The 6,025-nt window shown below is 36.4% G+C and overlaps 1 non-coding gene across 1 annotated transcript; it reads right to left on the reverse strand.

Annotated features, from left to right (window-relative positions):
• Positions 1–3,925: 3,925 nt before the first annotated feature.
• Trnas-uga lies at positions 3,926–4,007 on the reverse strand. Its single transcript has one exon. It is a non-coding gene; the product is annotated as a tRNA-Ser (tRNA).
• Between the last annotated feature and the right edge of the window lie 2,018 nt (positions 4,008–6,025).

Below are 6,025 nucleotides of genomic sequence, written 5' to 3' on the forward strand. Positions count from 1 at the left end.
CATGTAGACAGATCATGAGCAATTTTTTTTATTATAGACCAAGACCTTTTTAAATTAATGCCAAAATCTATCAAAAATAAGTTTTAATTACACCGCCCTCAAGTCCGTAAAAAAAGTTTAAATCTACTTATTTCGATGGTAAAGAAAAATACGACCTCGGTCTCTTTAAAGTAAGAGTAAGTGCGTTTTCACATTATCCGATCCGATATCGGATGTCGGACCGATATCCCATACTTTAGAGGCGCCATCTTGGATTGTTTCCATTGAAATCCTTCCGACATCCGATATCGGATCCGATAATGTGAAAACAACTAAAGTCAATCGCCGATCAGTCCATAATAAAAAAAAACTCGTAAATTTGGCCAATTTTTTTTAGTCACAAAATTAGCTACACCGTCTATAAGTCTTACTTAAGTATGTTTTTGTCAGACTTTTTTCTACGGCAACATAAAGCTCTTAGTTATGCGAACCTCACTGAAACAGCCACCGAGCTTTTGTCACCTCACCACGAGTTATACCGCCTGCTTAACCCACTTAACCTTTATGGACAAATCTCATCCTTACACCGTCCCATTTAAACAGGTTTTACTCCATCTCCAAAGTTTACCGCCCCAAAAACTCCCAGTTAACAGACTTGAACTGTAATTGTATGAGCTTTAAGTCGATTTTTGTTTACGAAGTTTAAGAGAAACTGTAAAAGCTTTCGTACAAAATTTCAGAGGTCAACAACACTGAAACTTTTCAGAGAGTAATAAATTAAACATGTATAACTAGCTTGTAAAAATAGGAATGAAAATTTGCACCAAGAGAACATAAAATCTAATAATATAGATTAGATTAGATTTCTTTATTTCATGATAAAAATTACATATGTGTAATTGTATATTATACATATGTTGTTTAAGGTTTTTATACATATTTTAAGATTGGTTTCTTATTAACTTTGTCCAAAGGTTGACTGGTATATAGGGCTGCTCCGTCCGGGTTTCCCCGGATTTGTCCTAGTTTGGAGGCCGTCCGGGGGCCGTCCGAAAAGCACCTCATTGAATTTAAGTATTACCGTAATAAAAAAACCGGCCAAGTGCGACTCAGCTCGCCCTCCGAGGGTTACGTATTCGTACAAACTTTCAATAGGTAGTTAAAAAAAATCCCATCTCAATAACTGTAATTAGGTACTTGCTTGACTAGAAATATAGGTACTAATGAGCATTATTGTGAATAGTATAGCTCCATATCTCGGTGAATTCTCTAAATTGAGCGACCTGTATAGTATGATGATTTTTCAGGGATAATCCATTTATTTTGAATGGGAAAGTGTGTGTGTCTGTTTGTTTGTCGGTCTTTCACGGCAAAACGGGGTGACTTTTTAAGTGGAGATGAAGCGATGGAGAGTGACATAGGCTACTTTTTGTCTCTTACTAGCCCCTCCACTTCCCTAAAAAGGGGTTGACAGTTTGTATGGAGCATACCGCAATTTAGGAATTTTACGCGAGGTAGGTAAGTCGCGGGCAAAAGCTAGTTCTTTATAAGTAATGTTAACCGATTTCGACAGTTTTCACTTTATTTGAAAGATACTGTTTTAGGTAGAATCTCGTATAATTTTGAAATAGGTATGAATGTATAATATGCAAGGGCGGTAAGATTGAAAGTTGGAATTAAAAAAAACCGGCCAAGAGCGTATCGGGCCACGCTCAGTGTAGGGTTCCGTAGTTTTCCGTATTTTTCTCAAAAACTACTGAACCTATCAAGTTCAAAACAATTTTCCTAGAAAGTCTTTATAAAGTTCTACTTTTGTGAATTTTTTCATATTTTTTAAACATGTGATTCAAAAGTTAGAGGGGGGAGGACGCACTTTTTTTTCCTTTAGGAGCGATTATTTCCGAAAATATTAATATTATGAAAAAACTATCTTAGTAAACCCTTATTCATTTTTAAATACCTATCCAACAATATATCACACGTTGGGGTTGGAATGAAAAAAATATCAGCCCCCAAACATGTAAGGGGGATTTTTTTTCGTTTTTGCACTTTGTTGGCGTGATTGATATAAAATTGTTACTTTCAGCTTTCTAGTGCTAACGACTGAGATTATCCGGGACGGACGGACGGACGGACAACAGACATGGCGAAACTATTTTAGTTGACTACGGAACCTTTTTAAAAAAAAATATCCAAGAACAGACTATTTTATTGTTCTGCCCAATGTTTCGTAAAAAAATCTTTTCGTTGTTAAATTCGAAAAAAGCGGGGGGAAAACGGTATCTTTTTTACCGAAATTCTTTTTAAAAAAATATAAGAAACTTCTTCTGAAATCGATAATCGCATATGTAGTAATCAGACGGACAGAGTCGATCATATCATAGGTATTTAGTAATGTGACAGACGGACAGAGTCGCATCATATCATAGGGTTGTTCCTTTATCACGTACCATTTTTTATGTTTTGGTTGACTTCAACTTAACCCCGAAAGCTAAAAAGAGACAACTTTTTCACTGATTTTTTGACACGGAAGAATTTTTTTTTAAAAAGAGACTACTTTTATTTTTTTGGAAGAATTTTTTTTTTGTTTTTGTTTATTGCAGATTACACATTGTGTGAAATTAAAAAAATAAATGAATCAAAATTAAAGGTCCTGTTTTAGGGTTTTTAAAAATATTTTCGGACTCGTCCGGGGAAAAAATGCGATTTACGCCAAATGTCCGGGTTTTTTGAATCTTTGTCCGGGTTTGGCGAAATTCGATATGGCAGCCCTACTGGTATAGAATGCCTTACGTCACGGCATTAAGTTCGCCTTTTGTTTATTAAGTATTTTCTTTTGTACTGCAAAGTTTGAATAAATAAAATCTCGTTTTTTCTTAGCTGTTTTGCAAAACAGCTACCTATACATTTTTCATGTTAACAAGAACATGCTATCTCCGTACCAATCTATCGAATTTGATGACAGCGTGTAGAAGTAGATCCATGTACTAATATTATAATAATATTATAAATGGGAAAGTGTGTGTCTGTTACAAAACGGAGCGACGAATTGACGTGATATTTTAGTTGGAGATAGTTGAGGGGATGGAGAGTGACATAGGCTACTTTTTGTCTCTTTCTAACGCGAGCGAAACCGCGGACAAAAGCTAGTGTGTATATAAATTTCAAAATTGAAAATAAACACACCGGTGTATATATGCTATCAAATTCACTGCAGATTTAGCTTGGTCTGACCCTATATCTGACTGTTTTTGTTTCAAATAAAACAACTAGCATTCTCTAAATGATAGGTAGGCAAAATCTTCAGGCAGCTTCCGAGAACCGAAGTTCTCGGAAGCTGATTCACAAGTGCAGAATGTTTACTCCATCATTCCTAGAACTTTGGGAGTTTAATAGGTTTCACTTTGCATTTTCCTTATACGATTCAAAATTTTATATGTATAAATAATGTGGTTTATGGAATGTATTTCCTTAAAATAGATTTTTCTAATGGTGAGTTAGTAAAACATATCTACAAAAGAATAAGCTAACGGTATCATCATCACAGGCCTTGCAGGGATTGCAGACGATTTTCGCATTGCTGTTTGGACAACAAGTTTGATGACTGTGGAGGCCGATTCGCGGCGGCACGACCTGCCACCTGCCACATTGGCAGAGAAAACTAATGCCACCTGACCTGAGGTTCCGGTTTGCTTTTTGCGATATTTTTGCTATCTAAAGAAAGCATTAAACCAGGCTTGGTCGCATAATACTCTCTTGATTTGTCACCTCGGTCTAGAACAAGGTTAAAAGTGGGGTCTATGGGGATAATACTGGCATACCGGTAGATATTATTCGCAAAAAAATGTATTATAATTTTTTTTTAGTAAATAGTAACTCCTAATATCACACCTTATCACTGACCACTTAAATTTATTCAAAAAAAATATAAAAATAAAAAAAAAATCGCTGAGGACAGGATTCGAACCTGCGCGGGTATAACCCATTGGATTTCAAGTCCAACTCCTTAACCACTCGGACACCTCAGCTGTGGCGGAGCCGGCGAAATAGCGACTCACTTCCTATTGACGATGACGTCACTGTAACGGTTTGGCTATTCACAATGTCATATCACGTCTCAAAATTACTAGTGTATCTTGGTCCATAGATCCGTAGTGCATATATGCAACCGGAGCTCTTTATATACTGGTATATAATTGAACTATTCGGCTGAATTTGTTTATAAATAGCGCTGCTGTATTATGATAAGCGACGTCATAAGCTGATAACATGATAACATTTATTCGAGGAGCGGAATAAAATAATATTTATTTGTTTTACAAGGGGGCAAAGTTGTTGTTTAACCGCACGTGTCAATATTGATACCCGAGCAAGCGAAAGATTCCAATATTGAACCGCGAGCTCTAGCGAGTGTTTCAAAAAGTGGAATCTTGAGCGTTGCGAGGGTTTCAAGGCACGAAGGTTAAACAAACTTTGCCATCGAGTGAAACACAAAATTTTTCTCCACACTTTTACTATTGCACGTGACTTACAAGGTACAATTGTATTTACGGCACTAGGTAGACTGACTACTACCAAACTACTACTACTGCTACCTATCCATAGCCTAGGCTAACTTTGACCAATAAGAATGCATAAAATATTCCTATAAGGAAGCTCTATTCTATAGGTAATTAGGTAGGTAGGTACTGTAAATAACACTTGGTATGCATATTTAACCATGGCCTAACTTTAAATCATATAATAAATAAATATCATTCTTACTGAGTCCCACGGTTATGAACACTCATATATAATATACAAATACGTATTCATCCATGACTCATATCTGTGCTTCACACAAATATTTAGCAGGCAGGGTCACTACGCGCTAGCCCATACCAGTCGTCAAATATTGTTATCCTCTTACATGAACAATTATAATATTACATTCATTATATTATTTTACTAGTTTTACTACAGACACTAACCACTTTACACATAAATGAAACGTAAATCTATTGTAAATTATGCTTATTTATTAATAACCTTTCGATACGTTCGACAGCCCAGCTGCGACAACAGACACTTGACGTAGTTCAGCAGCACAGAGAAAACCCTGTGTTCAGCAAGCAAACAGACAAGCATATAAACATACACAATTGTTAAGCGAAAGGGGGGCGTTAAATGAAAATAGGGTAAGCGTTTGTTTTTACAAGATATCAGCGGGCGTAACACTAGTGGGCATTTTCGCGAGAACAATCACAAAAAAAAATCTAAGGTAGGTAACTTTTATGTTTTTCCTACTCAGAATCACGAGCCCTTTCGATCTAGGACAAAAACCACGAGACAAAAAAATGGTCCCAAAATTTTCTATTAATTCACATACCTACTTTCCTCTTTGTAACCGCTGTACAACGTGTTAGAAAAATGGTAACGAAGTGGAAAATTTAAATTTGGGACAATTTTTTTACTTAGTAGGATCGAAAGGGCTCGTGATTCTTAGTAGGAAAAACATTAAAATTACCTATTTAAAAAAAAAAACGTTTTGACTCTTTTTTCGCGAAAATGCCTTACAATCCGGTCCGATACCGGAAGTAGGAAGGATTTCAAACCAAAAAATCAAAGATGGCGGCGTAAATGAATGGTATATCGGTCCGACATCCGATATTGTATCGGATAATGAGAAAACGCACTTACAGATAGTGCCTTACCTTGCCTGCCTGATCTACCTACTTATGGAAGATGGAAATGTTGTGGCATAGAGCGATAGGTAAAATAAGTAGTTAGGGATTCATTCGAAAAATTCCTCATGGCATAAATGCGAAAGAAAATGCAGGCCATGCTTTCATGCCGATTTGACCTAAAAGCGTCCTCCCAACGCATCAACTCTTCTGCGGCTCGAGCAAACTAATGTGAATAATGTGATATTTCTAAATATATAAAAGAAGAACCTGACTGACTGACTGACATTAATGCACAGCCGAAACTGCTGACCCTAGGTAGATCCCCCTTCATTTGAATCATGTACGTAGGTTCCGTTTACTGTGCAAAGGTTCTATAAAAT

Source organism: Leguminivora glycinivorella, chromosome 7 (genome assembly GCF_023078275.1).
Source record: "Leguminivora glycinivorella isolate SPB_JAAS2020 chromosome 7, LegGlyc_1.1, whole genome shotgun sequence".
NCBI classification, from domain to species: domain Eukaryota; kingdom Metazoa; phylum Arthropoda; class Insecta; order Lepidoptera; family Tortricidae; genus Leguminivora; species Leguminivora glycinivorella.